Genomic DNA, 12,314 nt, shown 5'->3' on the forward strand with positions numbered 1-12,314 from the left:
AATACAGGCTCCGTATATCTTCCCCCATTGTCTATCCACACAACACATATGGAGAGAACTTCTGCCAGGTCTTCGAAACTACTGGGTTGCAAAGAAGAGGGAACAAAGAAGCATTGAGAAGAGGATGGCACGTACGCGCGAGGATGGTGACATTGATGAGCGAGAGGCAAAGAAAATCTGCAGAGCAGTTTCTCAGTGCTGGCGCAAACAAACAAACGGGCTTTCCGAGGGCCTTCAAACAAAGATTCTACAGCAGCTCCTTCGTCATCCAACGTTCTCAGTGTTGCAACACATGTCAAAGATAGTTGAGAGACTTATTTTCTCTAACATTTGTCATACATTATCTGAGGGGAAGATGACAGAGAACCGGAGTGAGGAGACACACACACTGTAGACACCAATAGGTGGGGATAAACAATGAGTGGTACCTCCCCAAGTACACACAGTAGTATATATATCTATGGATAAGGCTAGGACCACTAGGCACTAAGTACGAAGCATACTTAGTGTACTTAGCAGTACTAGACTAACAAACTGTTACATAGGGTGGCCAGTGCCTTTACCCCAACAACCTCCCACTTAAAGGCAATGTTCCCTCAAGAGAAAGAAAAGAAAAAACAGCATATACATCATAATGTACAAGACCAGTAGACTGGCCTTAACCTATACCCATTAGCCGTCTGCAGTATGCAAACCGCTCAGCAGCCAATTCTTTTGTCAACAGATCTGCCGGATTGTCATTAGTGTGAACTTTCACAAGCTGAAGTTGCTTGTTCTCAAGCACCTCCCTGATAAAATGATACTTCACGTCAATGTGCTTTGTCTTTGCATGAAAAACAGGATTTCGTGCCAACTGTATGGCACTCTGACTGTCACAATGCAACAATGGAGTATCACTAGAGTAGCCCAAATCTGCCACTAGCCGAGATAGCCATATAGCTTCCTTGCATGCCTCAGTGGCTGCAATATATTCAGCTTCTGTAGTAGACAGAGCAATGCATTGCTGCATTCTAGATACCCACGACACTGCACCTCCAGTGAAAGTGAAAACATATCCGGTAGTAGACTTCCGGGTATCAGGGTGACCGGCATAATCAGAGTCTGTATAACCCTGCACTTTTGCATCTTGACTGCCGAAACATATACACAGGTCCTGTGTACCCTTTAGGTATCTCATGACACCTTTCACTACATCCCAATGCTTCCTGCCAGGTTTAGCCATGTATCTACTGACCACTCCCACTGCAAACGCAATATCGGGCCTGGTTGCAACCATAGCATACATGAGACTGCCACACGCTGATGCATACGGAATCTTTGACATCTCAGCCCTCTCGGCATCTGTCTGAGGGCTGTCCAAAGCACTGATTTTCACATAAGGAGGCAATGGAGTACCAATACTCTTCCCCCGCTCCATGTGAAATTTCTGCAAGACCTTGCCAATGTATTCCTTCTGAGACAAGTATAGCAACCGCTTTTCCCTATCCCAAAGTATCTGCATGCCTAGTATATGGTTGGCATCACCAAGATCCTTCATATCAAAGGTCTGGTGCAATCTTTTCTTCAAGGCATCTATCTCCTTATGAGATTTTCCAGCAATCAACATATCATCCACATACAAGATGAGGATCAGTAAACTGCCATCTGAAGCTTTCTTGGTATACAAGCAGTGATCAATGTCACTTCTCCTATAACCTTGGGTTCGCATGAATGTATCAAACTTATGATACCATTCTCTGGGTGCCTGCTTAAGACCATAAAGACTTTTCTTCAGTCTGCACACAAGCTTCTCCTTTCCCTTCACTGTAAAACCTTCTGGCTGCTGCATAAAAATCTCTTCATGTAAATCACCATGAAGAAATGCCGTCTTCACATCCATTTGGATCAAGTCCATATCTGCATGTGCAACCAATGCTAATACAGTTCTGAGAGTTGTCATCTTAACGATGGGAGAGAATATCTCATCAAAGTCAACACCATATTCCTGCTTGAACCCCTTGGCAACCAGTCTGGCTTTATGCCTTGGCTTTTCACCAGGTGTGACTTTAAGTCGATAAACCCATTTGCATGGCAGTACTTTCTTGCCAGTAGGCAAGGGTACCAATTCCCAAGTGCCATTTTTGTGAAGACTGTCCATTTCAGACTTCATAGCAAGATCCCATTGAACCTTGTCTGCCCTCTGCCTAGCCTCTCTGTAGCATGAAGGCTCTCCACAATCAGTGAGCATTAGATAATCAAAGCCAGGAATAAATCTGTCTGGCTGCCATGTCGGTCTTGTTGACCTTCTAACCTGATGACCATTATCAGGAGGTGGCTGTCCAGCCTGTTCGTTACCCAATTCTGGCTGCATTTGCATGTCAGGAAGGTCAACTAACTGTGGTACATCGATTGGGATATAATCTGCCATATCTGGCTGTCCATTTGGACCTGCTGCTGCAGCATCATTTAATGGCTGATTATGCTGCTGTTGTGGCTGATTTACAGCCGGTTTGTGTTGCCCATGATGCCTGTCATCATCAATAGTTACTTTTAAAGGTCCCTGCTGTACAACAGGTTCCTTGAACATGACGGTTTCATCAAATACGACATCATTGCTGCGTATTAATTTTCTATTTGTGGGATCCCATAATCTGTAGCCCATCTCACCTTTGTCACCATACCCTAGGAAAATGCATTTCAGAGACTTTGGATCCAATTTAGTTCTGTCCTCCCTGCGTACATGCACATACGCGACACAACCAAAGACCCGTAGGTGTTTGTAAGATGGAGGCTTACCCGTCCATGCCTCTTCAGGCACACCACCACATAATGTCTTATTCGGTGACCTATTTATAAGGTGCACAGCTGTCTTTACAGCTTCAGCCCAAAAAGTGTGGGGCAATGCAGCATGTGACAACATAGATCTGACCTTTTCTTGAATGGCCCTGAACATTTTCTCAGCGGTCCCATTCTGTGGAGGATCATACGGTGCAGATAACACCCTTTGAATGCCCTTTGCCTCACAGAATTCCTGGAACTCTTTGGACAAATACTCTCCACCATTGTCAGACCTCAAAGCTTTCAGTTTCTTGCCTGTCTCATTTTCAACCAGTGCAACAAACTTAGTGAAAGCAGTAAAGGTATCACTCTTTCTTTTAAGAGTGTAAACCCACACTTTGCGGGTGGCATCATCTATAAATGACAAAATGTACTTTGCTCCTCCTAAAGATACAGTAGGCATCTCACATACATCGGTATGGACAAGCTCCAAGAGCTGTAATTTCTGATTTGATGCCCTCTTATGAGGAATCTGTACTTGACGACCGTAGAGACAAAATTCACATTTCTTTAAATCTGAAAATTTTAGACTCGGCAAGTAACCAAAATGAGCCAGTTGCTCCATTCCCTTAACACTCATATGGCCAAGCCGGCTATGCCACAATGAAATCTTTGGCAGCTCGGCGGCATTTACATCGGAATGCGGACAATGTCCTGCATGAAGTGAATACAAAGTGTCAAGTTTGGGACCTCTGGCTATAGCCATTGCCCCTTTGCTGATTTTCCATTTCTGATTACCAAAAGTGGTATGATAACCATCGTCATCCAACAACCCTGTGGAAATCAAGTTCTTCTTCACCTCAGGAACATGCCTAACCCCTTTGAGCATCATCTGCTGGCCATTCTCAAGCACAAGTCTGACATCACCAATACCAATGATCGAACATGCATGGTTATCACCAAGAAATACAACTCCCTTCTTCCCAGCTGAATATCTGACAAACAGATCTCTGTAAGGAGTAACATGGAAAGAAGCTCCTGAATCTATAATCCAAGAATGCATATCTGATCCATCACCAGCATGAAGTGTATGAGCCTCCAGTGAAGAGGTGAAGCATACCTCACGTCCACTGTCACTGTCACTAACATAAGTAACATGCAGCTCCTCTTTTTCTTTGCCCTTAGACTTGCCTTGAGCCTTGCCTTCTTTGGCTCTTTCGTCGTTCTTTTTCTGAAAACATTTTTTCTCTACATGTCCCTTCTTGCCACAATAATTGCAGACAAGATCTTTCTTCGAGCGGGACTTGCTCCTTTCTCTTTCTTTGTCTTTACCACGTGTCTTTGACCTGTTGCGTGTATTCAAGGCATTTGACTTCCCAATAGCATTATTCTTTCTATTCATCTCTTCCTGTAGAAGAGCGCTCTCCACATCTGCAAATAACAGTATGGCATTCGAATTGCTAGTAGAAGTCCTGAATGTATCCCATGACTCAGGTAGAGAACATAGGATGAGTGTAGCTTTCAGCTCATCATCGAGCTTCAACCCTTGGTTGATCACCTGGCTGAATATGCTGTTGAACTCAATAATATGAGTGGACATAGGTGTCCCCTCCTTCATCTGAAGCCCAACAAGCTTCTTCAACCAATAAGCTTTGCCCGTGGCACTTTTCTTGGCATATCTATCCTCAAGACGCTGCCACATTCTCCACGCAGTAGGTTCATCTCTGATGCCTACAACCAGTGAATCAACAACTGTAAGCATTATGGTTGACATGGCCAAGTTGTCCATCTTCTCCCACTGCTCATCAGTAATGTTAGAGGGCTTAACACCCTTCTCCTTTATAGGTTTGTACTGGTCCTTCTGCATCAACACATTGTAGCACTGTGTCCTCCATATGTCGTAGTTTTTAGCTCCTTCAAGCTTCTTTATCTGGAACAAGGATGACACGTCGCTGCTGGAACTCATGGTAAAGAAGGAAGAGTTTGTTCCTCAATGGAACTGCCTGACTCCCTGTAGGCGTGCAATTAAGCACTAGTCACTCCAAGAAAATTCTCCCGCAGCGGAAGTACAGTCAAAAGTGAACTGTGTACTGTTTTAGTGGCACAAAACCACCTGAATATTCTTCTCCCACTTGCTGCAGAAACAGTACAGCAAGCTGATTCTGCTGTTTTTACTGGCGAAAATGCAGTACAGCTGCGTATAAACGCTCCAGAAAAAATCCCAGAATTGATATAATGATTTACAGCTGCACTTTTTTGAATTCTGCTGGTCAAAACAGGTCAAACCTGCTGTTTGACAGTCCCAGACTGTCAGAAAAAAGTAATTTTTTGATTTTTTATGAAGATCCCTGATTTTAGACCTCCAATTGCTTCAGTAACTTCCCCCCCGACTGAATATACAGTCTAGAGGTGAAGTGGCTCAAAAGCCCTCTGAATGCGTGAAGATAATCAGAGATTTGACCAGAAGATCTAAATCAAATTTTGCACTTTCAGTGCATAATTGTGCTCCACAAGATAATCTGCTGCATGTAGAATACTCCCACTTGACAGATTGCCGGTCAGGCTACAAAAGCCCCAATTTGACAAAAGTCAAAGTTGGACAAAATTGAACAAATCTGCCCCAAAAGTGAATGTACTCACAACAGCAAATTACAGCATTTGTCCCACGGACAATGGCATCAAAAGCCCCTTGAATTGACAGCACATTCCGTGCATTAACACAGTAAATGGCATCATGCTGCTACTGCTCACAAGGCATTTGACTGCATATCCATTTGGGTTGCATCCAACATAGCATACGCTGCAAGTATCAAGCATAGATCTGCCCAATGCATACACTCAGTGCCAACACTGACGTACAACTGGCCAAGTGATAAGACCTGTCTCGACACTGTTTGCGGCATAAGCTAAGCCTCAGTGCGAGTGTAAGCCCTGCCACAAGTAGAACACCTGCACCTGTACGTGTATATTGCACAATACGCGGTACAAGGAAATGAAAATGGCAGGAATGGAAAGTATAATGCAAGTAATACAAAGTACCTGGCTAATGTGCCAATGGCAAATGTGAGAGGAGCAGCCCACAACAGTAATGATCAGATGATCAATGCGTAGAGCCAAGATCAACACACAGACTAGCAATAGGATCTCCACAAACAGGAGCAGCATCAAGGAGAAAAATGAGCAGATAGCTGCTCACAGCTGGTATATCGCATTGTGCAATACTTTCTAGCGCAAGAACAATTTACTAAAGAACTCTTGCATATTCCAAGGCTTGAGACTCGAAATTATCTGCCTCAATCACAAGCTCTGCTTCTCACTCGCAATGGACAGGTCGGCCAGAAGTAGATCAGCCTCACAGAGAAACGACCAGCAGATCGAACTCGTCAAGGCCTCCACCTTGAGAGAGAAGCAAACAGCAGCCCTCAAGCTCCACGATTGAGCTCAGACAACTCGCCCACAGCAGCCCGTCGGCTCTCCAAACGAGCTCCTCAACAGATCCGCTCACAGCAGCATCGAAGAGGGAGAAGAGAGCATCATGGGGAAGGGAGCCTTAGCTCTGATACCAGTTGACAGAGAACCGGAGTGAGGAGACACACACACTGTAGACACCAATAGGTGGGGATAAACAATGAGTGGTACCTCCCCAAGTACACACAGTAGTATATATATCTATGGATAAGGCTAGGACCACTAGGCACTAAGTACGAAGCATACTTAGTGTACTTAGCAGTACTAGACTAACAAACTGTTACATAGGGTGGCCAGTGCCTTTACCCCAACAGAAGACACCCCATTCAAATAATGAGTTGTTTTTAAAGCAGGCTACTGTCGTGGCAAAGCGGGCTACTGTCGTGGCATGCCTCAATGGCGCATATGGTGTTGACAATCAAATGAGTGGTAGAGAAGTTGCCAAGGCTTTAGGAGCTCATCGAAATGTCATTGCGGCCAATTTTCGGCTGCAACAACATGAAGCAGAGGAAGGGTCACTTCCCTTGGATTCTTGTCACCGTCAATTGCATAGGGCAAGCACCATCACCAGTGAAATCAGGGAAACCGTGTTTCAGTTTTGGTCGGTGGAAACTCGTATCTCCCCAAACAAGAAAGATGTTGTTCGAACGAGGGTAGGCAAGAGTGCGCATGTACTGCATCCGTGCATCTACTTGATTTGCCTCAGGCATATCACTATGTTGAGAGTGTGTTGTAAGACCTACACAGTTGCTTGCATATGATTGATAGTGTATCCGGATATGCTCTTCTATACGATACTAATTTCTAAATGTCAGTGGTTTAGAGTGCTTGACAGTACTAAAATTTTGTATGATAGGGCATTAGAGTGCTTTACCATGCCTCCAAAAGTTTGCAAGTGCCTCACAGTGCATTACAATGCTTAACCATGCACTATAGTGCTTTACAAAGCTTTACAATTGATTTCAGATGCTTCTGAGTGCTTCATGGTGATTCCAAGAAATTCCAAGTCATGAGTGCATCTTAGTGCTTCTGAGCATTTTCATTTATAGTGCTTGACATACTTCTTCAAGTGATCACAAGTGCTTCTAAGTGGTTCATAGTGGTTCCAAGTAATTTTATGTCATTCCAAGTGCATCTATATGTTTCTGTGTGCTTCTAAGTGCCTTTTGTTGCTTCTGAGTGCTTAATAGTGCTTCAAAAAGCTGCCAGGTGCCTGAGAGTTCTTCCAAATGCTTCCAAGTGCTTATACTCGTAATGGCTTAGCAGAGCTGCAGAAGTGATAACAGGAGCTTCTAACTGCTTACAAGTGCTTGTAAGTGCTTGTAAGTGCTTGTAAGTGCTTCCAAGTACATCTAAATGTTTCTGTGTGCTTCTAAGTGCCTTTTGTTGCTTCTGAGTGCTTAATAGTGCTTCAAAAAGCTGCCAGGTGCCTGAGAGTTCTTTCAAATGCTTCCAAGTGCTTAAGCTCGTAATGGCTTAACAGAGCTTCAGAAGTGATAACAGGAGCTTCTAACTGTAAGTGCTTGTAAGTGCTTCCAAGTGCATCTAAATGTTTCTGTGTGCTTCTAAGTGCCTTTTGTTGCTTCTGAGTGCTTAATAGTGCTTCAAAAAGCTGCTAGGTGCCTGAGAGTTCTTCCAAATGCTTCCAATTGCGTATGCTCGTAATGGCTTAACAGAGCTTCAGAAGTGATAACAGGAGCTTCTAACTACTTCCAAGTGCTTGTAAGTGCTTATAAGTGCTTCCAAGTGCTTACTAGGGCTTCTTAATGCTTGCTAAGTGCCTGCTAGTGCTTCTAAGTGCTTGCAAGTGCTTGCAAGTGCTTCCAAGTGCTTCTAGTGCTTGCTAGTGCTTCCATGTGCTTCTAAGTGCTTCCATGTGCTTCTAAGTGCTTCCAAGTGCTTCCATGTGCTTCTAAGTGCTTGCTAGTGGTTCCAAGTATTTGCTAGTGGTTCTAAGTGCTTCCAAGTGCTTCTAAGTGCTTGCTAGTGATTCCATGTGCCTCTAAGTGCTTCCAAGTGCTTCCACATGCTTTACTTGCTTCTAAGTGTTTGCTAGTGTTTCCAAGTGCTTCTAAGTGCTTCCAAGTGCTTCCAAGAAATTCCATGTTATTTCAAGTTCATCTAAATGGATCCTCAAGCTTCTAAGTGCTTGCAGGTGCCTAAGAGTGCTTTATAGTGCTTTACAACCATTTACAAGTGCTGCCAGGTGCAAAAAGTGCTACTAAGTGCATCTAAGAGCTTTACCTAATGAGTGCCATAGCTTTACACTGATTGAAAGTGCGTCATAATGCTTACCAATGCTATAGGTTGCTTCAGAATGATTTATAATGCTTGATAGTGTGTCTACATTTGTCTTCTTTGTTACTACAGAGGGACTTCTATATGCGGTTCTAGGTTGCTCATCCTAACATAAGGATCTCCCTCAGATGTTTTGAGGGTCTAAAGCCATACTTCGTATGCAAGTTGAAGGACCGCAACACTTGTTGCTGTGAATACTATGTGCAGCTTGTCTACTTCAAGAAAGCTCTTAATGAGATGCACCAAGGAAGATATGGGCTACATGGCCGGTCTCCAATGTTTGCAGTTCTCATGATGGAACAACGTAGTGCACGGCCTCCAATGCCACATTTCCAAGCTTAACAGACCTGTGGGAGTCTGTATTGTGCCCAAAACACAATACAGACCTGTGGGAGTCTGTATTGTGCCCAAAACCCATTGACTGTGCTTATCACCGTAAAGATTTCCTAGCCTCTCATGCACTAAGAGACTTTAAATTTGGGCACTAGGCCCCACTTGACCAATCAAATGTCATTAAATGATGATGAAACTTTGTAGGCATGTGGGGCTAGCCCCTCCCCCCCAATTCCTACAAAGTTTCATAGCCATCAGATGATGTTTGGGTATGATGGAATACAAAAGAGTGGGACAGCAGGTATACGTAACCAATCCTAACCATCTCTATGGCTTTGCATGCCTCATCATCTCTCTGATATTGTAGTCACTCGTAGCATTGTCACCATAAAGTATAGTCCTCAAAAGCCCATACATCCCACTCGAGACGGGTCTCCTCCTTGGTGCTGAGTATAGTATGAAGATAGCTCTGTGGATGAGCTGATGAACCACTAGGACCTACACCACAAACCCGCTCGTATGCTATCTCCCTACTCTCCTCAAGGATACTCTCTAGATCATGCTTTCTCCACTCCATATGTGAAAGCTCCTCAAATCTAGAAGGAATCTATTCAGCACCAATGCTCTCATCAAGGATACTCTCTAGATCACGCTTTCTCCACTCCATATATGTAAGCTCCTTAAATCTAGAAGGAATCTGGTCATCTCCTCAAATCTAGGAGGAATCTAGTAAGCACCAACGCTACTATAGTCTCCAGATCCTTGTGTGTAGTTTGGAAGACTAGCTTGCCTCTCGTTTGATTGATCTCTCATGTGCTAGGGTAGAGATCATCTAAGCCCAAAACTCTGTATGTTTCCACATCCACCACATATCTAAAAATGTAACAACCCGCTCATCACACCAACTACAGATTAATGCAAGACATGTGAAATAAGTGGCCGCATACCAATCTATAAAACCCGGTGGCATTAAGGGAAACCATGCAAATTGCATAGGCGGTGTCATGAAGAAACTCTAGAGGGATGCAAAAGGATGTCGACGTCTGATGAAAATGGCTAGGCGAGGATATAAGGTGACATAGGGGGTCAACTGCACTCCCATGTTGGAAATTGGGGGCCACTTCTTGGCAAGTCACCCATCCTAGTAGTGTTCACGTCACTACGCGCTTAACCTCCACCACTCTAATCCCTTCCAAGCCATGAAAAATTGTGGAGGAGGGATGAGAATGGCCCTAGTCTTCTATTACTTATAGATGATAACATTGCTTGGGACTCTATGCATCTGGGATGTAGGCGGCCAAAAGCCACGACCTTCCAACACCCTCCCTTAGTGGGCCAGGATGTAGGGTACCCAGAGGCTCTAATGATACGGGGCTCAGAGGCTTCTCGCATTGTCACTGATGTCACCATTGTTGGTACCCTTAGGATTTTCCCACACAGCCTTATTTTTTACCCGTTGATTACACCCATCATGTCAACAAGCTTGTCCATCTACTCATACACCCGACATGTCAGCAAGCTTGTCCATCTAATCATACACACATTTGGCCTCTTTCAACTCCGTCATAAGGAATTAACAAGTCAACAAGCTTTGCTAACAACATCCCAACATGCCTTCCCTGGATCTGATACCATGTTGGAAATTGGGGGGCCACTTCTCAGAAGGTCACCCATCCCAGTAGTGTTCCCAGTGTGCGCACTTAACCTCAAAACCACTCTAACCCCTTCCAAGCCATGAAAATTAGTGGAGGAGCGATGAGAATGGCCCTAGTCTTCTATTACTTATAGATGATCCCATTGCTTGGGACTCCATGCTTGAGGGGTGGTGTAGGCGACCAAGCCATGACCTTCCAACATCCCCTACCATGAACTACAAGTCCCATTTGACAAAAATAGTGCTTGGAACGATGCTCTGCAATCCAGTGCCTCGTCACCTCATCGAAAAGATTCTCTCTCATATCCTCTAATTGCAGTCTCCCATGCTCTCTAGATTGGTCCCACCCTACTTTTTCTTGCTGGAGTTCAACTATGAGACTCTCAGTCATATATGAGATGCAACTGGATCAATAGTTGCTGGACATCATCACAAACGCTGGTGCCTACACAAAAGGTCAACATTCAATGAGATATCTACTACCAAATGTGTAAAAAACATTTTGAAGAAATTGTTGATATGATAAAATGGAGAACTACCTCAATATGTGGGATCCTAGATCGTGAAAAAAGCTGCACCATGTGTTGGATGCTCTCTATATAGCTGAACACACATCCACACCAACATGCAAACCTAGTGCCTCGACAATAGACAAGGGCACAAAATTGGGATCCCCCTAAGTTGTGTGAAGGGCCAGTGGAGATCTCCTGGTACCTTGGTCCTGCATACTCCTTCTGCCAGCACCACCACTAGGTATGTGTAGTCCACCTGATATCCCAAAACAAACTTTGTGTATAATTGTTTCACAAAGTATAATGAGATCTATCGATGGTGGTTAGGCATCCTCCCATAGGCAGTGACATATCAACTATAGATATATGCTGCCACCATAACAGGGTGAAAGCACCTAGAAAGAGAAAGGGCTACCCCTCCCTAGGTTGCACTCCCTGCCTATTGACAAAAGGTTTAAAATTCCATCTCTAATACCAGGAAGTTTATCTACCTCACGATCAGATAAGCCCTATGACACACTAGATACACGATGCCTCTCTATCCACTCATATACAAACAAAACACTAGAAAGGCTATGAGCGAGGCGAGAAGGGCCTCTAGCTCTAACACAATGTGCAGTGTAGATGGATTAGCTATAGCGGTAACATGAACAGTAGATATCTCATGCTCAATGGAAGCTATCAATTCGGCTATGGAGTCGTATGGCTCACCACATGACTCCATGCTAACTAAGAGACCTAGAAGATCAAGTATGAAAGTCACTAGTTTAAAAAGGACAAAAGGATAATTAGGCTTAAGGAACTTTTATAGCACCTCAAAAATGAGGTAGGTTTAGGGCACAATGAAATGGCAACAAAAATTGGGTCTTTTTTTCTGCAAGACAACTGGACAGTGTTGATCAATCCATAGTACCTCAATCGAGGTATGGACGACACAGATATGAACTTCATACCTCAATCAAGGTAACGGTCTAGATTTCATTACATACCTCAATCGAGGTAGAAACGGTGGAGATTTGTAACTTTTTGATAGTCAAGATTTGATATTTATACCTTGATCAAGGTCTAGGCAGTTGAGATTCAAAACAAAATATATTTATTTTGTGGACCTCGGTCGAGGTACATATGATATGGTGCATACACATACATGTACAGATCCACATGCATGGACCTCGATTGAGGTCTTACGTGGCATCAAACACAAGTTCTGACATGGCACTTGTGGACCTCAATCGAGGTTGTGCATGGAAAATGGCTCGACATGGAGCAGGCTTGACGTGGATGCCCACTTG

This window comes from Cibotium barometz, chromosome 29 (assembly GCF_041138505.1).
Source record: "Cibotium barometz isolate CiBa-2024 chromosome 29, ASM4113850v1, whole genome shotgun sequence".
Lineage (NCBI taxonomy): Eukaryota > Viridiplantae > Streptophyta > Polypodiopsida > Cyatheales > Cibotiaceae > Cibotium > Cibotium barometz.